The sequence below is a fragment of the Pseudophryne corroboree genome, chromosome 5, assembly GCF_028390025.1.
Source record: "Pseudophryne corroboree isolate aPseCor3 chromosome 5, aPseCor3.hap2, whole genome shotgun sequence".
Classification (NCBI taxonomy): Eukaryota; Metazoa; Chordata; class Amphibia; order Anura; family Myobatrachidae; genus Pseudophryne; species Pseudophryne corroboree.
Genome location: NC_086448.1, coordinates 529,570,675 through 529,596,263, shown reverse-complemented (window position 1 = coordinate 529,596,263; position 25,589 = coordinate 529,570,675). Strand labels below are relative to the sequence as shown.

At 44.3% G+C, this 25,589-nt stretch overlaps 2 pseudogenes; one reads left to right on the top strand and one right to left on the bottom strand.

Moving 5' to 3' along the window:
- Positions 1 to 1,668: 1,668 nt before the first annotated feature.
- On the bottom strand, positions 1,669 to 1,787 carry LOC134930188 (5S ribosomal RNA; annotated as a pseudogene).
- Positions 1,788 to 12,213: 10,426 nt separating this feature from the next.
- LOC134931195 (U2 spliceosomal RNA) lies at positions 12,214 to 12,380 on the top strand (annotated as a pseudogene).
- Positions 12,381 to 25,589: the final 13,209 nt, after the last annotated feature.

The window sequence follows — 25,589 nt, the reverse complement described above, 5'->3', positions numbered from 1 at the left end:
GGGGGCCCGGGGCACTTCAGACAATGGGGCCCCTAATAAAGAGGCAGGCAGATAAATTATATATATATACACATACATATATATAATACACACACATATACAGTGGTCGAAGAGGGAATTTTGAAGTGAGGGTATGGAAAAAGTTTGGGGTATAGTGTCCTCTCCAGGGTGTACTGTTGCGCACATCAAAGGCGTGCGCTCTGGAAAAGGGGCGTGTCCTTAAGAGGCCTCTGGATGACAGGGAGGACACATGGCGGAGGAAGGACTGAGGGGGAAGGGGGCATTGGCTGAGATGGGGGATACAGGGTGGGAGGAGGACATAATGGGGAGAGGGACACTGGTTGGGAGAGGGACATATTGTGGGGGATTGGGACACTGAGTGGGAGAGGAACATATTGGGGATAGGGACACTGGGTGGGAGAGGAACATATTGGGGATAGGGACACTGGGTGGGAGAGGAACATATTGGGGATAGGGACACTGGGTGGGAGAGGAACATATTGGGGATAGGGACACTGGGTGGGAGAGGGTGCAGGGTGGGAGAGGGGCACCAGGTGAGAGGGGGATGCAGGGTGTGAATAGGACATATTGGGGAGAGGGAAAGAGGAAGAGAATGGGAGAGGGGCACCAGGTGAGAGGGGGTTGTGCAGGGTGAGAGAGGACACAGGGTGAGAGGGGGGTGTGCAGGGTGGGAGAGGACACAGGGTGAGAGGGGGGTGTGCAGGGTGGGAGAGGACGCAGGGTGATAGAGGGGTGGGAGAAGACACTGCGTGAGAGGGGGATGTGCAGGGTGGGAGAGGACGCAGGGGGAGAGAGGGGGTGTGCAGGGTGAGAGAGGACGCAGGGGGAGAGAGGGGGTGTGCAGGGGGGGATAGGACACAGGGTGAGAGGGGGTGTGCAGGGTGGGAGAGGACACAGGGTGAGCGGGGGGTGTGCAGGGTGGGAGAGGATGCAGGGTGATAGCAGAGTGTAAATAGGAAGGAGAAAAAAGAAAGACTCTGTGTTGGGGCACGCTTTGAAATTTGTAAATTTATTAAAACTTAACTTTTAATTTAGTTCCACGTAGAAAAAGGGTGGAGGTTTTGATACAGGAAAATGTTCAAATACACAAAATGTACATATATTGATAAATCTTCACAGAAAAAATGTTCAAATGTATAAAGTATATAAATGAACAAAATATAATTGATAAATCCCACACAGGGAAAGAAGAATCTAATTCAGAATTAACAAAGATCAGGATAAGCCTGATGGTAAGATAAGAGCACCTTAGGTGAAAAATATATGAAAAACACGTATATGCTTGGTTGATCAAGATAAAGGACACAAATGGATGAAAATGAAATGCATTTACAATTATAATAACAATAGGTTATTGGGGATCCATTAGTCTAATTGATCGAAAAACAGGGCACAGATGGGTGTGATTGTAAGTATAATTAACTAAAAATTAGTTGATGGTAATCCCCTGGTCAAGGTTATGTTTGCTATTGTGAATATCCTAGTAGGAATAGGTTCCAATACAACATACATGAGAAAACAGAATCAAGATTGCCAAAAAAATATAATAATTCTAGGATAATAGGGAAGTAACCAAGATATAGAAAAAGACTTTGAAAATTCAGAAAGTTGCTCTAACACTTCTGCTGTTTGTGATCAGAGGTTAAAACTTTACTGCACCTGATATTCCCAAGAGGTCACCCAGCAAGGTACTAATCAGGCTTGACAACGCTTAGCTTCCAAGATCGGATTAGATTGGGCGTTTCCGCTGAAATATGGCAGTAATTGAAACACTAGGACACAAATGAGAGAGTGTAATAGAAAATGAGCAACAAGAGTACTTCTACTGTCCAGTTAATAGCGCAGATTCTCTGTTACTACTAGCATTGCAGAGAGTGGTCTCACATCTGGATGAGAGGGTACCGCGATATAAGTGAGATAAGTAAAGGATAGGAAGGGGACCCCACCTTCTGCTGTCCACTGTCTTATATATTATAGCGGACAGTGGATGAGAGAGGTAGGTTAGACTCGCCTATCGAAAAATAGAGGTTTATAGATAATATGAAGTACTCAAAAAAGTCAATTTATAGCAGGCTACCTTGCTTGGTCGACAGAGCAGTATAAAGAAATGTATTCAAAAATAGACAAAAAAAGGGAGGAGGAGCCTAGATTGAGTTACAAAGTAATAGATATAAAATAACTAAGTAACAAAAACCGCCATTGATATAGTGCTGGTAAATAACACGCGTAGATTACAAATAAGTAGTCTTAATAACAAGTTGTGCAAAAAATTGCTATGCACATATAAATGTTAAGAGACATAGGCATTTGAATGAAAAAAGAAAAAGGAAAAAAGGGGTGGTCTGCGGCAATCTAAGAAAGGGTCATAATTATCACTTTAGCAAACAAAGAGAAAAAAATTTTTTTTTTTTAATTTAAACAACACAGTGAACAAGCCACCCTGGTGAAACGGCTCAGTGATGCTGAACCTTTTGTAGTTCAGATCACTCCCTGGTATCCCCTGGTATTGTATGTGTCCACTGGGACTTTCTGCATTACTACCGTTTAAATTTCAAAAAAATAATTTTTTTCTCTTTGTTTGCTAAAGTGATAATTATGACCCTTTCTTAGATTGCCGCAGACCACCCATTTTTTCCTTTTTCTTTTTTCATTCAAATGCCTATGTCTCTTAACATTTATATGTGCATAGCAATTTTTTGCACAACTTGTTATTAAGACAAATCTTTCCTTTACTCAGTACGCTCTTTGAAGCCTCACCTTTCCCTTTAGTCTTTATTCTCATTTAATCTCCCTTTCTTTTCTAGATCATCTCTCACTCACTTTTCTTCCTTTCTCATCTCTCACATAACATACCTTGACTCTTTTCTAACCTCTTACACAGAGCATCTAACTAAACACAGAGCATCTCACTACACACAGAGCATCTCACTACACACAGAGCATCTCACAATACACAAAGCATCTCACTATACACAGAGCATCTCACTATACACAGAGCATCTCACAATACACAGAGCATCTCACTATACACAGAGCATCTCACTATGGCCCTCATTCCGAGTTGTTCGCTCACTAGCTGCTTTTAGCAGCATTGCACGCCCTAGGCCGCCACCTCTGGGAGTGTATTTTAGCTTTGCAGAATAGCGAACGAAAGATTAGCAGAACTGCTACTAAATAATTCTTTGCAGTTTCTGAGTAGCTCCAGACCTACTCCTAGATTGCGATAAGCTCATTCCGTTTAGTTCCTGGTTTGACGTCACAGACACACCCTGCGTTCGGCCAGCCACTCCCCCGTTTCTCCAGACACTCCCACGTTTTTCCCTGACACGCCTGCGTTTTTTAGCACACTCCCGGAAAACACTCAGTTACCACCCAGAAACGCCCCTTTCCTGTCAATCATTCGCCGATCAGCAGTGCGACTGAAAAGCGTTGCACGAACACCACCAAATCTAATAAGTTTTGTGTTAAATAACTTAGCGCATGCGCTCTGCGTACCATGCGCATGCGCATTTAGCAACAAATCGCAGCATAGCAAAAATCGGCAACGCGCGAACAACTCGGAATGACGACCTATACACAGAGCATGTCACTATACACAGAGCATCTCACTAGCTTTCTTTTCTCTATCACCTACTTTTCTTTGCTGCCTCAGGTGCTCTAGTCTTTTCTTTACCTCCACTGTCATTCCTAAGTCACATTCCTCTCTTCACTCTCACTTATCCTTATACCTTTCTGCACTGCAGCTTACTGTACTCACTACTAGTCTCTTCTTCTGCCTCACGTTTTCCTATCATTCTCCAAGTCTCTGTAGCGTGTACTGTGTAGTTTGTTAAATGGAAGCAGACAGTGCTGTGCAGGATTGCTGATCCCGCCCCCTGCCGACATCATGAAGAGGGCGGGGCTTACAGTGTGAGGAAGTGCTGCACACTGACAGCCCACCGAGCACGAGCAGCTCTACACAGCCTGCAGCTATACAGACTGTGAAAGGGGGCTGTTTCTCAGCGCTACCTGATCGGAGCTAAGCTCCGATTGCGGTAGCCGGCCTGGTGGAGGAGAAAGTCAGCCCACTGAGGGGACAACGGGGCCAGCCTACCAGGAACTGGCATGGTGTCCCGGCGTCCCAATCCGCCCCTGCTTTTAAAGACACACTCTATTTCAGTGCCCATGTCCCCTTTTAAGGTGCACGCAACTGTAATCCCATTTCATTTCCCATACCCCCACTTCAAAATTCCCACTTAAATGACCACTGTATGTATGGGTCTGTTGTTCTGCTCCTCTATTAAATGGTTGAAGGTAGGCACTAGCTATGACCTCCATAGAGATAGTCACACCCATGGCACAGGCCACACCCCCTATTTTGACCACCCCACCACAGCGCTTGTCACACCTCCTGCCAAGTCACACAATAGGCCCTTCATACATATCAGCTCAAGGCCCATGTGGACCTTAATCTGGCAATGCCCCTAGCTCACACGGATGAAAAAGGTAAGTGACCTCAGATAAAGGATGTGGCCTCGTGGGAATCTCCTGCTGCCGTCACTCCGGGGGCATGGCCTATAAAGAAGTCCACCACTTACATCACTCCCTGGAGATGCTGGGCTGTCCCCAGAGAATTGTGCCTGCAATGCTGGCTCATTCTCGGAGCCAGTTGCTTCAGGAAAATGTCACACTGTAGAACCAAGCTCCTGTCGCTGCGGAGTAGCTGGCATTTTGGTGTAGCCCCCTCTGAAGGTGATATCACAGATAGGCCCACACACCCCTTGTGATGCTTGTATCTGCACTACACTACCAAACCCACCACCCACTGAAATACCTCTTACCCATACTTCAATCTTACCCACCCCTATTTACAGATACCATTCTTCAAACACTGATGTACCCCTCACTTACCCTCACTTTCCGACTCCATACCTTAGCTACTGAAATAACCTTCACTCACAACCACTCCCTGACCACTAAAATACCCCTCACTCACCATCATGCCTTGACTCCATAACTGACAGATAAATTAAATATCCATACCACAATCTGATAAAAAATTAAAACTCCAAAAAAGAGTGTTTAACATTTTTTGTCTTGTCTATGGTCAGGGACGTCTTTTCGTATGGGATCATTGGGCAGTTGCCCAAGGGCCCCCTAGAGTATAAGGGGCCTAGACTGATAGCTGAGGGTGCCCTTTTCCCAGGGGTACCAGCTTTTTTTAAAACTGGCCCTGGGGAACTGGAGGTATCCGACTTCAAAGCAGTGGTCCCCATCCGAGCCTATTAATTGCTTTTCCCAGCCAGATATCTCAGGTTTTGTTTGAGTCAGAGTTTTTCTGAGGGTATACTCCAAAAGCTGGGACTCACCCCTTTCCGTGAACAGCCATCCAGCAGCTTGTACCTGCTCCAGCTCCACACGCTTGGTTTGCAAGTTTTATATTTTCATCAATGGATTGCTCTGGCTCCTGAACTCTGATCCCCAAGTCCCCGGTACCTCCTGAAAGGTTTTTTGATGGAAAGCTAATAAAGCTATTTCTTCATCATCCACTAGGGGTCACTGGAGCATATAGACAATGGGGTATAGACTAGTGGATAAATGGAGCCTGGCACTTTAATGTTTTCAGGAAGTGTAGCTGGCTCCTCCCCCTCAATAGCCCTCCAAGTCAAGTTTAGATTAGTGTCTCAAGGAGCCAGGTGCTACAAGGTCTGTCTCCAGCCCCTTTTACATTTTACTTTATTTATTTTGCTTGAACTTCACTGAAGACTTTAACAGACACGCTGGGGTATATTTACTAAGATTCGTAATTGTCGGGATTTGGAGGGAGATTAAACATGAATGACATCGAATGTGTGAATTTGCAACTTTTTGAATTTTTTACGCCTCATTTACTATGCTGTCGTATTCTGCATTTTCGTGTTTTCCGGTGTCGATTTAATTCGTAATTTCGGCCAGTGCTTTACGGGAGTGATTAGTAAAACACTGCCGAACTTAACACAATGAATCCTGGCCGGATCTGTGAGATCCGTGCAGGGCTTCATTGTGTACCTTAAAAAAAAAGTGTTTAAAGGGTTCAAAATTCTGATAAAAATTGCGTGGGGTCCCCCCTCCAAAGCATAACCAGCCTCGGGCTATTTGAGCCGGTCCTGGTTGTAAAAATATGGGGACAAAATTGACAGGGGTTCCCCCATATTTTAACAACCAGCACCGGGTTCTGCGCCTGGTCCTGGTGCAAAAAATACGGGGGACAAAAGATGTAGGGGTCTACTGTGTATACTGTGCGCCGGGATCCCGACAGTCGGCATACTGAAGACCACCCATCTAAAGGTGGGGGTAAAAACCATGCATAAAGCTACCAGTATTCAACATTGGCTATAGACCATCAATGATTTTGAATCATCAGTGGTCGATGGCCATCCCTGCTGTAGCTCTCTCTCTCTCTCTCTCTCTCTCTCATGCAGACTGGAGCTAATATATTCTATACACTGATAAGGCTATCGTGTGTAGTTTTTAAATTGTAATGCCTGGAAGCAAACAGTCTCATTATTCTGCTTATTTGTACAACTTTCTGTCAAGCAGGTACACTGTATGCTGCGAGCTGCTACTCAGTGGTTAGCTTTTGCTTTGTTTGACAATATAGGTTCCCTATGATAGCAGTTAGGGCCATAGGCCTGTATGATTCAGGGTACTAGAGTGACACGTACTGTAGCAGGTTTATGCTAAGAGAAGGTCTCTGTATGTATACTAGACTCAGGGGTGTATCTTCTTATTGGCCAGGATGGCACTCGCCAGGGGCGCCAGCCGAGGAGGGGCGCCATCCAGAGGTGCCACCCGCGGGCAGTAGGTAGATTCACTTTTAGAGGCAGCAGCTATCCCCCCAACCCTGTGTAGTTCCTCCCCAGCAGGGATGCCCAGTAATGATCACGGTATGCAGCAGCGGCTGCTGGGGGTGTAGTTTATGTAGAGTTTCTTGTCTGTATTGTGGTGCGGTGCTGGACCCCGGCGCCAATTACAGTGGCTGCTGCTGCTGCATTCTTTGATCATTAATGGGCATCCCTGCTGTTGAGGAACTACACGGCTGTGGGGGGATAGCTGTTGCCTCTAAAAGTGAATCTACCTAAAAGTGCTGCCTTTAATAGTAAAATCAACATGGGGGCATATGTGTGTCTGGCACTGTGGGGGCATACGTGTCTCTGGCACTGTGGGGGCATACGTGTATCTGACACTGTGGGGGCATACGTGTATCTGGCACTGTGGGGGCATACGTGTATCTGGCGCTGTGGGGGCATACGTGTATCTGGCACTGTGGGGGCATTTGAGTGTCTGGCACTGTAGAGGCATACGAGTGTCTGGCTCAGTGGGGGCATGTGTATCTGGCACTGTGGGGGCATATTTGTATCTGGCACTGAGGGGGCATATGTGTATCTGGCACTATACTCGGAGGCATTATGTGTATCTGGCACTGCACTACTGGGGTCATTATGTGTAACTGGCATTATACCGGGGGACAAAAGGTGCATCTGACACTATACTGGGGACATAATAGTGGTCATTCCGAGTTGTTCGCTCGCTAGCAGTTTTTAGCAGCCGTGCAAACGCTATGCCGCGTCCCACTGGGAGTGTATTTTAGCTTAGCAGAAGTGCGAACGAAAGGATCGCAGAGCGGCAGCAAATTTTTTTTGTGCAGTTTTAGAGTAGTTCAATACCTACTTCAGACTGTTCAGTTCCTGTTTTGACATCACGAACACGCCCTGCGTTCGCCCAGCCACACCTGCGTTTTTCCTGGCACGCCTGCGTTTTTCCGAACACTCCCTTAAAACAGTCAGTTGACACCCAGAAACGACCTCTTACTTTCAATCACTCTGCGGCCAGTAGTGTGACTGAAAACCTTTGCTATACCTTGTGTGAAACTACTTCGTTCGTTGCAGCTGTACGACGCGCGTGCGCAGTGAGCCGCATACGCATGCGCAGAAGTGCCGTTTTTTGCCTCATCGCTGCACAGCGAACTAATGCAGCTAGTGATCAACTCGGAATGACCCCCATTATGTGTAATGAGAACTGCTGTGGGTATTGTGTGTAAGGCTGCTAATTGTGTGTGTTCGCATGTGTAGGGGGTGTGATTATATATTTATAGTTGTATATAATATAAAATTGTGAGGCCATGCCCACTTTCCCAGGAGCATGCACGCCTTCCCATATATATATATGGGCACTACTGTGTGGCATAATGTGTATAAGGGGTACTACTGTGTAGCATAACGTGAATAATGTACATTACTGTGCTGTGTAATGTGAGTAAGGCACACTAATGTGGTGTCATTTGAATTGGGGTACTATTGAGTGGCCATGTCCCTTTTTTGGCACACGTGCCTTCCCTGTTTCAAATATGCGGGGGAGGGCGCCAGTCCTTTGCCAGGGGTGCTTGGACCCCTAAATACACCCCTGACTAGACTATATAAACTGGTAGTGCAGCCTTGTGTCTGATATCTTGGTAATGCACTCCACTTTTAGGCGTGGCTGTATGTGTGTCTGTCGGTCCGTGTTGGAGTATCCACCATCTCATGCCCATGTTTGCCTGTACAGGGCCGGATTAAGCCTCTGGGATGCCCGGGAAGAATTAAGACAAGGTACCCCCCGGTGGAAGGCGGGGAAGTGTATTTTAAATTGTGCATACCTCCCATTCCAGGATGGACAAAATGCTCTCTATCTTGACTTCCCTCTTAATATATGAATTGTGTCACCTGTGTTGAACTATTTAGTAGATAAGAAAGGTGTTTCAACACTGGTGATTGCAGTCATAACTTAAGACAGCATGTTATCCCTCCAGGACTGGGTCATGTTAGGATATATGGATTGTGTATATTAAATTTAACCCAATGGGGTATATTAGATTAAAACTAATAGTTTAATAATGCCTGGGTACTGTTTATAGCTCCACCTAATTGAATGACAACTATTTTATAACATTTTCATGCAGTGGAACAAAGACAACTTAAACAACCTTAGAATACACATAGAAAAAAATCTATAATTTATATTATCACATGCAAGAATAGCAGCAGCAGCCTCTCTACTACTTACACACTGGTACAGGACTCAGGAAGACTCTGTATGTGTGTGTCTCTCTCTAGACCCTCATTAGATAACAGATTACACAGGACTCCGACATCCAGTCAGGCAGGAGATGCTGGGATGCCTGTGTCACTTACAGCTCTCTCCACCCTCCTATCTTTCCTCTGGTCGTAAGGCTCAATCGGTAGCTCATAAAACCTGATACTCTGCTTGCAATGCATACTGTCCTACACGCATTCTGGCTGTCTGGTTCTGCTACTGCATGAGAGGGCAAGCTAGCGATGTCTGTGTACTCTGGCTGGGTGGCCCCCTAACAAAGGGGGGCCTGGGGTACAGTATGCCCTGCAACCCCCCCTTAATCTGGCTATGTGCCTGTGCCTACTATGGTACAGCATCTTTGACATCTAGTATACTATAGCCTTATAACTTGTATAACTGTAATTGTTCTATTCCTTTTGGAGTTATAGACACTATCAGCAAAGGGGTATTCTACCCTTCTAAGAGTCTATTCTACTACTCCTATTAGTGTATGCACTGTGAATATTCACTATAGCAGTGATTCTCAAACTATGGTGCCTCAGGGCACTTGCAGGGGTGCTTGGACTGGTGGTCCAGGACCAATTAAAATTATATATGGTCAATGTAATAGACAAAACCAGTGGCTGCCAATCATAGAAATATGTGGACAAACAGAAGCAAATCTTGTCCCTAACCACATAGTGGCATCTTAGAACAATTTAAATGAATTTAATATTTCTTTATAAATTTCTCAATAAGAAACATTTGACCTAGGGGTGCTGTGAAAAAAAAAAATCTGATACACTAGCCACCATAATTCAAAAAAGTTTGGGAACCACTGCACAATAGTTATACTAAATCTACCTCCGCACCCTTCCTACGGAGATGCCAGACATTGCCAGTATCTCTTCCTGCTTATTACTGTGACATTCTACAGTACTTGAGACCGGAACAGGACCTCAGCTATATCTGGGATCCTCAGTGTCTTAGTTGAAGATCCTCAGGGACACTATGGGCTTTGAGAAATATAGGTAAACGTCCCACTCCAATAGCATCTATCAAGGATATTATCCAAGGTGTATTACGGGAACACTTAACCACAGGTAGGGTGTGGCATAATATAATAGAGATGCTTACATTCACACTTACTGGGGGTAGTTATATGTTAATATGTGGTAGATTATTCAAGAGGTTTTTTGTCTTTCTCAAAATTTCCGTAGGTTTGGCCTATCAGGTATGATTACCAATCTGTCATACACTGTTTTTGATGCTTCTATTACTCTGTCCCTCCTCAGAGGAGAGTCACTATCTTCTTATATTAATTCCAATATTAGTAATTATATGGTGGTATGGGACCATTCACGAGAATATAATAGCTTCACATATGCACGTTCATAGGGAAGTGGTATACAGGCCCTTAGCATTGGCTGTACACTGCATTGGTCCTATATATCTACATATATTCAGACTCAATATACACTAGTGGTAATTCTGATTACAGAGCTGTATCCCTGGGTTTGTTCTGTAATCCAGTTATGTTTAGACTGAGAGTTCCTTTACTCCTCTCATGTGCGTAGGTGAAATTATTCTAGCTAGCTCTGTGGGCTATTGCATAGAAGGTGGTCTATTCTATAACCATATACCTCTCTGCTGACAACTCTATTATGATGCACTAACACTATTGGCAGTTCTGTCTACGCAGGACACCCTTTTTACTACAGTAGTTCCAGGCCAGTGATCAGGATGTGAAGTGTTGGGTCTTGAACAACTGTGCCAAAACTTTAGACTCTATGAAGGTGCTTCAGTCTTTAGTATTTTTCCTGAAGGGAAGTGGACAGAACTCTACTGGTGATTCACTAAGTGGCCGTCACAGTGTACATATAGCTATGGGTTGTTGATACTTTAATACCATTATCTTTAGCCTCACCATAGAAGCTGATTATGGTAACAGTGTTGGTCAGCTCCCTTGTTTTTCTCTATTCTCCGGTATGATGTAGAGAAGTTGGATTACTAGGACTCTGCATTAGAGTGAGAAATGACACACCAAGGGTAGAAGAGACAAAAATAACAATAAAGGGGCTCTTCTGTGTTCCCTCTGTTGTCTCGCTGCTATGTAACAGGGTTTTTGATCTGCAGATCGTGGTTTCTACGACTCTACATGTTATTCTTGGCATGTCATTTTGCCACTTGTCATTGTTGGAGGTTGGTCTTCCAGGATTCTTTCCTCTACTCTTGCCTCACTTGTAGGACAGGTGTCCAAGACAGGGTTTACTGGTGTATGGGTGAGGGTTGCAGTCCCCTCACCTCTTTGTTACCTCCTTATTTCTCCTATCAGGAGGTTGTGATCCCCTGCGAGGGTTTTTACGTCTAGCCCTTTGTTCGGGTGTAGTATGGTATGCCGGCGGCCGGGCTCTCGGCGACCAGCATACCTGCGCCGGGAGCCTGACCACCGGCATACCGACAGCGTGGCGAGCGCAAATGAGCCCCTTGCGGGCTCGCTGCGCTCGCCATGCTGCGGGCACGGTGGCACGCTACGCGCACCACACTATTTTATTCTCCCTCCAGGGGGGGTCGTGGACCCCCACAAGGGAGAAAAAGTGTTGGTATGTCGGCTGTCGGGATTCCGGCACTGGTATACTGTGCGCCGGGATCCCGACAGTCGGCATACTGAAGACCACCCCTATGTTCTAGCTTGGATTTCCTTCTAGACTGCTCTTTTTTGCTAGTGTTCCAGCTGGTGTTTTTCGCTTGGTCCACTCTTGTATGCCACAATCGCTCGCTAAGGGTTCTCCATTACCTCTGCGAATGCGGGTTTTGGGTCTTTCCTTGGTGTCCAGTTGTCCCTGATTTTCCAACATATCCCTTTAAACCATAGCATTACTTTTTCAAGATCCAGTTTGATTCCTGAGCTTGGTACTGGATCTTTCTGTATCTTCTTGCAGTCAGCCTTTGGTTGTTACCATAACAGCTGAAGCATTTTCGTTCCAGGATGCCTGTTGAGGCCATGTTTCCTGCAGCACAGTGTTTTTCAGTGGCTTGTTCTTCCTTCTGATTCAGGTCAGTCTGGGAGGCAGTAATATGCTGGTCTTTGACTAGGTTTGCTCATACACTTAGTACCAGCCCATCACTTCTTGGTCCTTTGGCTGTGATCAGGTGTAGTATCTGTTCTTACCCTCTCTGGGGCCTATTTATTAAAGGGAATTTTAGAATAGGGAGATGGAAGAAAAGCATTGTCTTTCCACTCCACGCCTTGACCTGGTATTGCAGTACTTCCAGGACAGGTACACAATGCTTATTTGTGTTGGACTCCCTTGTCTTCATGAATCTCCATGATGGTCCTGATAGACAGGTATTTTGTGAGAGTTAGGTGTCAAGGTTTGGTGCTCTGTCTTGTCGCTATCCCTTCCTCAAGGGTCGTACTGAGATTCACAGGCTTATGGCAGTTGGCCACTACTGGCTTCTGCCTACCACTCTTCTCAACCAGTGAGTTTTCTGTTTGTCGGCTGACTACTGTATGCATTTTTACAGTCTCTGGACATGGTTAACCCTCTTCACATGCTCTCATACTGTTTCTATGTGCACATCAGATTCCTTGGTTGTGCTTTCTCATTCCCCCAGCCGAAGCTGGTCGTCTCCTCAGTGGTACCCCTTTGGATGGTTCTTTGCTGGTCTGTTTTCCTATGTTCTGACTCTACTCGTTCTGGGCATTCCAGGGTGGCCCTGGTGGGCTGCCATGTGGAATACTTCAGCTTCTCAATTTTTCTCTGTTTCTTTTTTGGTCCACGGTTCTTAATTGGACAGGTGGCCAGGGTTTTTCCTTTACTTTCTTGATTAATGCAGATCCCAGGTTCGACTCGCCCTGTTCTCAGGGGTGTTGGATACTTCCCTATCTATTGAACAGGGTCTAGCATATATTTCCTTGCGACCACTGTTTAGTTTGGTCATAAGGTTCTGTGATTTCTAAGCACCTTCCCACCTGGAAGGTCAACTGTGGGATGTACCCATTGGCTATACATTCCTGTGTCGATATAGGAGAAAAGAGATTTTTGGTACTTACCAATAAATTCCTTTCTCTGATTCCATAGGGGACACTGGACGCCCTCCCGGCACCGTTCCTTACAGCCGTATTTCCTAGTCATTGCAGTTGCTTGTTGATTGTCTGCTGCATCTTGGTCATTGCAGCTTTTCTCATTGTTCAGTCTTTGGACTTTTTGCTTAGTTGGTTCCTCCTTCCTTTCTCTCCTTGTGGTCTCTGCTCTCCGTCTCCTCTTAGCTCAGTTTATCTAAACTGGGCTTGGAGGTATATATAGAGGGGGAGGAGCCAGCTACACTTCCTGAAAAAATTTAAAGTGCCAGGCTCCAATTATCCACTCATCTATACCCCATTGGCTACATGCTCCAGTGTCCCCTATGGAATTGGAGAAAGGGATTTATCGGTAAGTACCAAAATTCTATTGTCTAGGAACTGGAGATATCTGCAGTCAAGCAAGCTGCTCTCCCACTGGAAAATTATGAATATTAAGCCCAGTCCACCCTGGAAGTCATGTACTGGGGCCCCTTAATTCAGCCCAATGCCCCTTTCTACAGTTTAGTGTTCTCCCTCCCACCCCATATCCCACCATCTATGCAGTAAAGAAGTAATTAGCAGAAATTACTGCTCCAGGTCTTACATACTAAAATATAGAACACCCCCTACTGCCCGCAGGACATAAAAATTCAGGGGTGCTGTGAAAATAAATGTACACAGACCCTGTCTTGTATGCTGTAAAAATACAGGGGTGCTGTGAAAATAAATTTAAACTGGCCCTGTCCTGTATGCTGTAAAAAAAAACAGGGGTGCTGTGAAAATAAATGTACACTGGCCCTGTCTTGTATGCTGTACAAATACAGGGGTGCTTTGAAAATAAATGTACACTAGCCCTGTCCTGTATGCTGGAAAAATACAGGGGTGCTGTGGAAATAAAGGGGCACTGTTCTGTGTGCTTTAATAATAAAGGGGTGCTGTCCTGTGAAATGGAGAACAAAAATTTGGAGGAAAAAATAGTGAATGATCAGGAACCACTTCCAGTTCCCAATACTAGTGCTGAAGCTGCTGCTGCCACCAGTGATGACATTAATGATGCAATTCCATTAACGTGGTCTGCTAAGGCCAATGCCCAATGTCATAGAGGGCATGTAAAATCCAAGAAGCAAAAATTAATTAAAAAGAAAAAAGAAACTGCCTGATGAGAAACGTAAAATTGGCAATATGTCATTCATGACACGAAGTGGCAAGGAAAGGCTAAGGCCTTGGCCTATGTTCATGACTGGTGGTTCAGCTTCCCATGAAGATGGAAGCCCTCCTCCCTCTCAAAAAAATAAAAAAATAAAGCTTTTTAAAGCACAGGAAAACAACAACTGTGCATTCAGAGATATCACAAATCCTTAAGGAGAGTCCAAATGTGTCAGCGGTTGCAATGTCTAGGCCTGACCTTCCCAAGACTGTATGTGAAGAGGAGGCTCCTACCACCATTTGCATGCCCTATGCAAGTGCTGGGGGGAGCACAGCCAGTCCAGTTGCTGATATTGAGATTGAGGATGTCACTGTAGAAGTACACCAGGATGAGGAGGATATTGGTGTAGCTGGCACTGAGGAGGATTCTGATGGTGATGTGGTTCAGTGGAGACAGTTCTAGGCCATGGGATGAAAAAGCCCATTGTCATGCCTGGGCAAAATACCGAAAATTCACCTCTTCAGTGTGGAATTATTTCTCTGTGAGGATGTAAACACTGAAGGGGGTGAGGAATTGGAGGATGAGGCTGAGAATGAGGAAGACATCTTACCTCTGTAGAGCCAGTTTGTGCAAGGAGAGATTAATTGCTTCTTTTTTGGTGGGGGCCCCACACAAACCAATCATTTCAGCCACAGTCATGTGTCAGACCTTGTATAAAGCAAAAGGGTATTTCTGCACCAGCCAAGATTTTTCCAGACAGTTAATCTCTTTCCCTTAAGACTAATTTATAGTGTGGGCTACACACTTTATTCTTGTCCTGGAGTGCTACCCCTGGCTTAGAAGACTATAGTACAAACACACAGAGAAAGAAGCCTTTTTTGGGGTGCACCGAGATTCAAATAAATAATGAATTAATATATAACTTTTATTGTTATCATTAAAATAAATTTTTAGCCACATGAAATATAAAAAAGATAGGTGAGAATAAAGTTAGAAATAGTGAAATTAAAAATCTATTATTTTCCACAGAGACTGCTGCTGCTGTGACAGAGATTTCTCTTCCAATAAAGGCTCAATGGCCCCTGCTGCTGTTATAGAGTTTATTGTTCGTAACCCTACTGATTTTCAATATTTCCATTCAGCAGTCACCAGTAATTCTCCAGTCAATTTATATCAAATATTTATTGTTGGAAATGAATTATAACTGATGTTTTATTTCAATAAAACTAAATTGTTTATGAAGATATATGTCTTTACTGTAGTCCTTGTTTTTACAATAGAAAGCACTCACTTATTCCACACACATTCATTAACACTGTTATTTTTGTTTCATCAGTGTATCTGCGTGGTTGGTTCCACTTGTGACAACAGTTAGTATGTGAGAATATTTATTTATTATATTGATATCAGATGCCTGCAGTATTTCCACTCATATATATCCCGGGTGCTGGATTTTGTACCTGTGCCTTACTGTATAATTAATTACCAATCTTTGTATCTTGTATTGTAACAAATCTTCCATACACGTTGTACATATGTCTAAAGCCGACCAATACTAATACAACGTTTAATTGGTATCTGCAAGTTCATATAGTGGCTTCTGGTATAGGCCACTTGCGGCCATCCAGTTATCTTAGCCTGCACGTCTAGGCACCTCTTTCTGACCCAACAGCTGTTTTCCAATCAGTTATTCCCAATCACTTTTAATACTACAGCTGGCTTTAATTCAACACCGAGTAAGATAAACATGCATATTCTTCACATAGTGTTATCATTCCTCTGACTCGATCAGTGTGTTCATATGATTAATTAAATGAGTTCTGCTGTGCTCACAATGTGTTTCAATACACCCTAATAGGAACAAGCAGTGCTTTCTATCTCTTGGAGCCGGGTGCTATACAGTGCTAATACCGCCTGGCTATATTATAGATTCTGCACATTACCACATTCATTTTCCTATACTTTAATATCTGCAGTGTGTGGTGTACAAGTTATATAACCAGGCTGGCACTTAACCGTAGTATGCCGTCTTTCATGTAAGCCGCGTGCTGCGGCTCCGAGTAGCCACCGCGTGTGACTAACTCGTTCTCCCAGTCTGCACGTCCCTGCACCCGCTCCTAGTCCCACCACAGTGTGTCGGGTATTGTTAGCTGTACGCTCTCCCTACCCTCAACTACACTTTATCTAGCATGGACACACTTTCTACAGTATATATTCATTAGATGACATAATATATCAATAATTCAGCAGCAGATTGTCACAGCATTACAGCAGTCTCTGAAAAACGCCAACGCACGTTTCACAGAGGCTGCTTTGTCAGGGCATCAACCTGATTGTTATTCCTAATAGGTTTATATACTCCTCCCTCCCTTTCTATTGGTCACCATATATCTGAAGTTGCATTTGTCAGTGAAAGCATATTAAAGCCTATTCCCTCATAGCTGTTTATTCATGAATTTAACTTAGTTTATTATATATCTTGTAGGAGATTTTGCTTAAATTATATAACTCATGATAGTCTTAGATCGCTAATGTTTTTAACATATATTATTATTAAATTATATTAATTAATTAGCTCACATGTATTTTTTATTTTTTATATATATTTTTTTATATATTTACAGTTATACCCTAACCTTTATATCTCTGAATTCCCTGTAAATATATAAAAAATATATATCAAAAATAAAAAATACATGTGAGCTAATTAATTAATATAATTTAATAATAATGTATGTTAAAAACATTAGCGATCTAAGACTATCATGAGTTATATAATTTAAGCAAATTCTCCGAACAGCTAACAATACCCGACACACTGTGGCAGGACTAGGAGTGGGTGCAGGGACGTGCAGACTGGGAGAACGAGTTAGCCACACGCGGCGGCTACTCGGAGCCGCAGCACGCGGCTTACATGAAACACGGCATACTACGGTTAAGTGCCAGCCTGGTTATATAACTTGTGCACCACACACTGCAGATATTAAAGTATAGGAAAATGAATGTGGTAATGTGCAGAATCTATAATATAGCCAGGCGGTATTAACACTGTATAGCACCCGGCTCCAAGAGATAGAAAGCACTGCTTGTTCCTAATAGGGGGTGTATTGAAACACATTGTGAGCACAGCAGAACTCATTTAATTAATCATATGAACACACTGATCGAGTCAGAGGAATAATAACACTATATGTGAAGAATATGCATGTTTATCTTACTCGGTGTTGAATTAAAGCCAGCTGTAGTATTAAAAGTGATTGGGAATAACTGATTGGAAAACAGCTGTTGGGTCAGAAAGAGGTGCCTAGACGTGCAGGCTAAGATAACTGGATGGCCGCAAGTGGCCTATACCAGAAGCCACTATATGAACTTGCAGATACCAATTAAACGTTGTATTAGTATTGGTCGGCTTTAGACATATGTACAACGTGTATGGAAGATTTGTTACAATACAAGATACAAAGATTGGTAATTAATTATACAGTAAGGCACAGGTACAAAATCCAGCACCCGGGATATATATGAGTGGAAATACTGCAGGCATCTGATATCAATATAATAAATAAATATTCTCACATACTAACTGTTGTCACAAGTGGAACCAACCACGCAGATACACTGATGAAACAAAAATAACAGTGTTAATGAATGTGTGTGGAATAAGTGAGTGCTTTCTATTGTAAAAACAAGGACTACAGTAAAGACATATATCTTCATAAACAATTTAGTTTTATTGAAATAAAACATCAGTTATAATTCATTTCCAACAATAAATATTTGATATAAATTGACTGGAGAATTACTGGTGACTGCTGAATGGAAATATTGAAAATCAGCAGGGTTACGAAAAATAAACTCTATAACAGCAGCAGGGGCCATTGAGCCTTTATTGGAAGAGAAATCTCTGTCACAGCAGCAGCAGTCTCTGTGGAAAATAATAGATTTTTAATTTCACTATTTCTAACTTTATTCTCACCTATCTTTTTTATATTTCATGTGGCTAAAAAAAAAATTTTTTTTTGCCTGCTACATTGACCTTAATTTTTTTTTTCAATAATGATGTTTTTTTTTTATTAATTTCCAAATATAGAGGAAAAAACAAATAACAAATAGATGTACACGAACATATGTCATATAGAAAGTGTTACATTGAGCTACTACAAAGAGCTCGATCATAAACAGCAAATCTGGATTCAAAGGCTCAGTTCACTAATAGTGTACATAGTTCCCTTTTAACTATCAATCATAACTATAACTTTAAAAGTAATAGGATAGAGAGCTCAGTAGAGAGGAAAGGTGAGAAAGACAAAACAAGACAGCGACACACGAGGGGGAGAAATAAAAAAAGAAGAAAAACCCTAAATGTCAGGGGAATACCTTACTCAGATATTGTAACATAGAGGTATGTAGATAAATAGATAGAGGGCATCTGTTATGAATGAGTGTTATCAGATAATGGAGAGTTTAAAATTGCCAGATCAATGGGATCACTAAAAATAACTGAGTGACCCCGTCTCTCCCGAAATTCACTCCATTTAAACCATCTCATAAAGATAGAAGAAGGAGAGGAAGAGTACACACTTCCCGCTGTTTCAAAAAGGAAGTGCTTATGGGTATTATTAATAATCGTCTGAATGTGTGGTATGGACTGTGATTTCCACATTTGGCCTATCGCCGCCTTAGCTGATACAGGTTGAGTATCCCATATCCAAATATTCCGAAATATGGAATATTCCGAAATACGGACTTTTTTTAGTGAAAGTGAGATAGTGAAATCTTTGTTTTTTGGTGGCTCAATGTACACAAACTTTGTTTAATACACAAAGTTATTAAAAATATTGTATTAAATTACCTTCAGGCTGTGTGTATAAGGTGTATATGAAACATAAATGAATTGTGTGAATATACACACACTTTGTTTAATGCACAAAGTTACAAAAAATATTGGCTAAAATGACCTTCAGGCTGTGTGTATAAGGTGTATATGTAACATAAATGCATTCTGTGCTTAGATTTAGGTCCCAACACCATGATATCTCATTATGGTATGCAATTATTCCAAAATACGGAAAAATCCGATATCCAAAATACCTCTGGTCCCAAGCATTTTGGATAAGGGATACTCAACCTGTATTAGAATGTGACCTACAATATAATTGTCGCAGCTGAGGAGAGCGTGAGGAGAGTAGTGGAACAGGGCAAATAGTGGATCTAGTGGCACAGTCGCTCCCACCACTTCCCCCAAAAGAGAGAACACCTCCGTCCACAGAGGCCTCAAAACTGGGCATTCCCAGAAAATATGTAGGATAGTACCAACATCTCCACACTTTCGCCAACATAGCCGGGATGTCGAGGGCCAGATACGGTGGAGCCTCTGCGGAGTGAGGTATGCCCTATTGCATAGTTTATAGAACATTTCTGAATGTTGGAGACATTTAGAGATCTTAAAACACTGTGAGGAAATTGTATCCCACTCTTCCTCTTGGAGTACGATAGAAAGATCCCTCTCCCACCTAACCTGCGCAGGAAGTTTACCGGTTTTATTCAGAAGAACAATATACTGATACCATCTGGACACCCCACCCCTATGACCCGAGGTAGACAATCTAGAGAGCATATTAGCAGGCAGAGGAAGGGGAAGGGGGCCACCAGACCCGTCAACATTAGTCTGGAGCCAATGGCGCAATTGTAAGTATTTGAAAAAATCATGCTTTGATATCCCAAACCGGGACTGAAGCTGAGAGAAGGGAATCAAACCATCATTCAAGAAAAGATCCTTCAATATCACAACTCCAGCGTCAATCCAGGAGTCTAATATGAGACCAGGGATAGTGCGAGCAACGGTTCTGATAGAGAGATCCGCTGCCGGTAATGCAATAGTTGGGTCCGATATAGCCACTGAGTGCCATGACTTCAAAGTACATCTAATCACGTCCCCAGGGCCAGTCCATTTCGGAGCATTATATATCGGCAGTAGAAATAGATCTGTAATGTTAATCGACCCTAAAAAGGATTTCTCAATGACTACCCATGGTTTGGGGGAATGGGTGGCATACCAGTCGCGGGCCTGACTAAGAAGGCAGGCGGAGTGATATGCTTCTAAGTTGGGGTAAGCAACCCCGCCTAAGCCCTTGGGCAATGACAGAACCTGCCTCGAGATACGCGGTCTAGATCCCTTCCAAATGAAGTGTGATAGAATTTTATTAGCCCTAACACTAAGCGGTTTAGGGAAGTTGCGGGGGATGGCCCGAAACAGGTAAAGGAGTTTAGGAAGCAGTACCATCTTAATTGCAGAGATACGCCCCAGCCAAGAGATTTCATGTAAAGACCATTCTTTAATCAATTTATCGAAGGCGCTAAACAAAGGTGAGTAGTTACAGTCATACAGATCTCTGTCAAGCGATAGATGTATACCTAAATATTTAATAGTTTTCGCTTGCCAAGCATACCTGTATTTATTCTTAAGTAAAGCCAGGATATGTGGTGGGATGTGGAGCGGTAGTGCCTCCGTCTTGGATGTATTCAGTTTGTAGTATGATATTTTAGAATACCCATCTAATATGGCGTGGAGACCGATAAGGGAGGATCCAGGGTTGGTCAAACAGAGTAGAATATCATCTGCGAATAGGTTGACTTTATGACTCAATCCTCCTATCTCGGGCCCCGAGACCTCCACATCAGACCTAATAGTCTCAGCCAGGGGTTCAATAGCCAGGGCAAAAATCAGGGGAGACAAAGGGCACCCCTGTCTGGTGCCATTGAAAATATCAAAACCCCTGGATAGGCACCCATTAACATACACCCTAGCAGAGGGGGCAGAATATAAAGCAAAAATGGAATCCAGAAACCTTCCCTGGAAGCCAAACTTACCCAGGACCGATCTCAGGTATCCCCAGTGTAACCTATCAAACGCCTTCTTCTCAGCGTCCAGCGATAGGACGAGAAGGGGCGTCCTATTAGCATCACAATACTCCATGACATTATAAACTCTCCGAGTGTTGTCCGGGGCCTGTCTGCCGGGGACGAAGCCAACCTGATCAGCAGCTATAAGGGAGGGTAAGAGGGGGCATAGACGGTTAGCGATTACCTTAGCAAAAAGCTTTACGTCTGTGTTCAACAGAGCTATCGGTCGGTAATTTTGGACGGATGTGGGAGATTTACCCGGCTTGGGGATAGCAACTATCCGCGCTTCAAGCATCTCTCTCGGGAACCTCCCAGACTCCGACGCCTCGTTGAAAACTGCCAATAACACTGGTGCCAATTCTGCTTTATAGGTTTTGTAGAAATTAGACGGAAATCCATCTGGCCCTGGCGCTTTATCACGTGGAAGACCGTCAATAGCTGCCTCAAGTTCAGGGATAGTCCAGGGAGAGCTGAGGGACAGGCAGGCCTCGGAGTTCAGTGTCGGAAGGGACAGGTCTTTTAGGAAGGACTGGATTTCAGCTTCAATGGGTTGGGGAGTATTAGTATCTGCCTGTAGGTTGTAGAGTTGGGAGTAATACTCTGCAAAGGTGTCTTGCTATAGTATAAGGGTCAGAGACCCTTGAGCCCGTAGGGGAATAGACAAAATGAAGTCTTGCCTTAGCTCGCTGGCCTTGCAGTTTCCGTGCCAGGAGACGCCCTGCCTTATTTCCAAATACGTAAAATCTCTGATTTAATCGGGCAAGATTGCGTTGTACTTCCCGAAGCGAAAAAATGTTCACCCTTTCCCTTGCGGCAAGCAAAAGTTTAAAGGCCGTTCTATTCTGCGGGTCAGCTTTATGAGCTAATTCTAATTTTGCAACTTCTCTTTCTGCCGAAAGACGTTCAGGATTTTGAGAACGTTTTAATCGTGAAGCGGCCTGAATGGCAGCCCCCCGCATTACAGCCTTACAAGAGCACCAGTTATTAAAGACCGAAGTATCTTCGGGTTTGTTAGTTTCTAAATATACCTTTAAGGTTTGCTGCATGGCAAGTGAAGCTTCCTGATGACATAACAGGAACTTTCCTAGTCTCCAAGGGCCTGGTGAGGCTGTACGGTCCCCAAGTTTCCAAACCACCCTCAGTGGAGAATGGTCAGACCATGTCATTGGTAATAGATCAATTTTCGTGATGGCCGGCAGTGACATTCTGTCAGTCAAAACTAGATCGATTCTAGAATATGAGGAGTGGACATGCGAATAAAAGGAGTAATCCCTAAGTGTAGGATGTTTAGTTCTCCACGTATCGTAGAGATCGTACTCTCCTAGCAATTGTCGAAGCCCAAGGGCATAAACAGGGGAGGTTCTGGGTTTAGCTAAGGGGCTTCTAGTGGGGAGAGATCTGTCTACAGAAGGGTCCACAACTAAGTTGAAGTCCCCCAGAAGCATGACGGCACCTTTAGCATGCTTCTGTATCAGGGAGAATAGTTTCCTACAAAATGAGAGTTGACCAGAGTTAGGTGCGTAGCAGGATGCCGAGGTAACAGTAGTATCCTCAAGCTGTCCAATTAATATTAAGTACCTGCCTTCGGGGTCTACTAGTTGGGATTCGAGAGTGAATGGGCAGTCACGAGAGATCAGTATAGCCACTCCGGCCTTTTTTACGGGACCATTAGCCATGTAGCAGGTAGGGAAATGGTTATCGCAGAGTCTGGGGGGGTCTAATTTCCTAAAATGAGTTTCCTGGATAGCGACCACATTTGCCTTCAGTTTGTAGAAGGAAGATAAGGCCAATTTACGCTTCTGTGGGGAATTCAATCCCTTTACATTCAGTGATACCAAATTAACCATGACAAACCAACCAGGAGGAAGAGCATCCGCTTAAGCCAAAAAATACCATTAAAGAGATACAGTACCCTGGACACATAGTGAAAGAAAAAAAAAACATGGGGGGGGCGAGACACAAAAGGAGACACACAGAGGAGGACAAAGAGAGAGAGGAGAGAAATACAGTACATAAAACAAAGAAAGCCGACTCCGTGTAGAGACGAAGTCATAGTAAGACGCCAAAACATACAGCGCCTCACCCAACGAGGTTGGTGGGTTAGTGGCCAACCTCCCCGCAATCAAATAACCAAAATTTTTGTAAACATTATAAACAGACAAACAATCGCACATGGCATAACAAAGAAATGTCGTCAAGAATGGAATGATAGGCTAATTTGTAATGAGTCACAGGGTCCCGGGACCGGCAAAGAGTAATACTGTAATTACGGCAATGAGACGGCCCAAAGGGAAGCTTACAAACCAGACCCGAGACCCGTGACACAACAACTATCTTTAAAGGAAATAAAAAAGTCCCGCCTTACAGTGATATCAAAAATATGAAACATGAAGTAATAAGGCAATTGACTTATAGTTAACACTAATACTAGTACTATCTTATAGAAACAACGCAAGTCCTATAGATGGCCATTCCTGACAGGGAAAGTACCGCAGTGGGAAGGGCCTACTTCCCAGCCGTCGACCAGTCCGGCTGAAGTCGGCGGTCAGGAGAGCCGGCCCCTTGATCTCCAGCTATATTCCATTTGTGAAGAAGTCTCATACCGTCCTCGACCGAAGACACCACAATAGTTGAACCTTCTCTAGAAATCAGTAAACGCGTAGGGAAACCCCATCTATATATGATTCCAGCTTTCCGAAGGGCCGTGGTGACGGGCTGAAAGGAACGCCTCCTGATTAGGGTATATTGTGATAAATCTCCAAAAAGTTGAAGCTGGCCCAAAGCTTTCACTGTGTCAGAGGTAGGTCTAGCCGCTTTAAGCAGGGATACTTTAATATGGAAAAAATGTACTCTCATTAAGACATCCCTCGACGCACCTTCAGGAGCGCTGCGGGCCTTCGGAACTCTATGAATACGGTCCAATAATAAGTCCGCAGATGTGGCTGAGGGTAGCAGCTTCTTGAATACTTAGATTGTATAGTCATGTAGGCTGCTATTAGATACGGATTCAGGAACCCCTCTTAGCTTGAGATTATTTCTGCGTGAGCGGTCCTCCAAGTCTGCTACTTTATCCCGCAAAGCCGCCACTTCCCCCTCAAGAGTATCATGAGAGTCGATAAGGGTATTATGAGAGCCCACCACCTCACCCATCTTTGTTTCCAAATGTCCGGTCCTTTCGCCCAAGTCTTCAACGGAACGCTGACAGGATTGCAGCATAGTACGGAATTCAGACGCCACCTCATCTTTAAACTGGTGTAACAAAAGCTTCATGGCGCCCACCGTTAAGGCTTCACTGTCCTCCAAGCGAGGGGAGGAGGGGGAATCTTGAGCTGAGGGTAAGGTCATCATAGGTGAGGAAGTCGTAGGTGGGTGATCCGATCCAGTGGCAGAAGCTCCAGGCCCTTGCGACTTATTACGATATGGGGAGGGCTTGAAAAAGGCAACTTGAGAGATTGACTTGGAGGCCTTATTCTTTTTGGAGCCATCTTGTATCACCTTAAGAGAGTAGAAGAACCCCAGTAGATAGGAGGATGTTGTCTAAGGCCCAGAACGGCAGGTATCCCCTACACCACGCACGTGATTGTATCAGCTAGAATGACTGCGGGGAGTTTCGGGGGAGATACATTGGAAAAATGCCTACATCTTATAGGTACAGCAGCATGCCGGACTCCTGTGGGTAAACGTCATCAATTTCTCAACAGAGGGGGCCCAGTGGACCTAGTGGAGAATGTGGAAGCAGCTGCGGGAACAGAGGGCCGGGCTCTCCCCATGCACTGTAGACTGTGGTATGAAGATGGCCGCAACCTCCCGGGGCGAGTGCCGTGGGCCTCCCAGCTCCGCGTGCAGCAGCAGTAGGGTTATAGGGGCTGCAAGGGGGGCAGGTGCTGTAGCTGTGACCCGCTCAACTGCTAAGCCACGCCTCCTTCTTTTTATTTATGTACTAATCAACAATAATATTTTATTTTTTTTATTTTTTTTAAATTATTTATTATTATTTATTTATTTTAAACAGCAACTGGTGCGGCCCCAGAGAGTGCCCGGGGGGGCAAAGGCACTAATAGAGTCTCCCCAAGCAGTGGCAGAAGCAAATCCGAGCTGCCTCCGCAGTACACGCTGCAAGGGGTTCATGTGAGGGCGCAATGCCAGTAGACAAAATGGCGCCGCCAGACCTCCGTGGAAGCCTCCGGCCCTCCAGGCCTCCGGAGATCACCAAATGAGCATCCGAGACGGGCGCAGCGGCTGGCGCCGTGCGGTGCCCAGGCCGGGATCCCCCAGTCCGGGTGTCGGCGAGCGGGGAAGCAGCCGCGGTGGGAGAGAGCAACAAAGCCCGCCCGCCCTCGGGTCTCCGCAGCGCACCCGCGGTGTCCGGCGGACCCCCGTCAG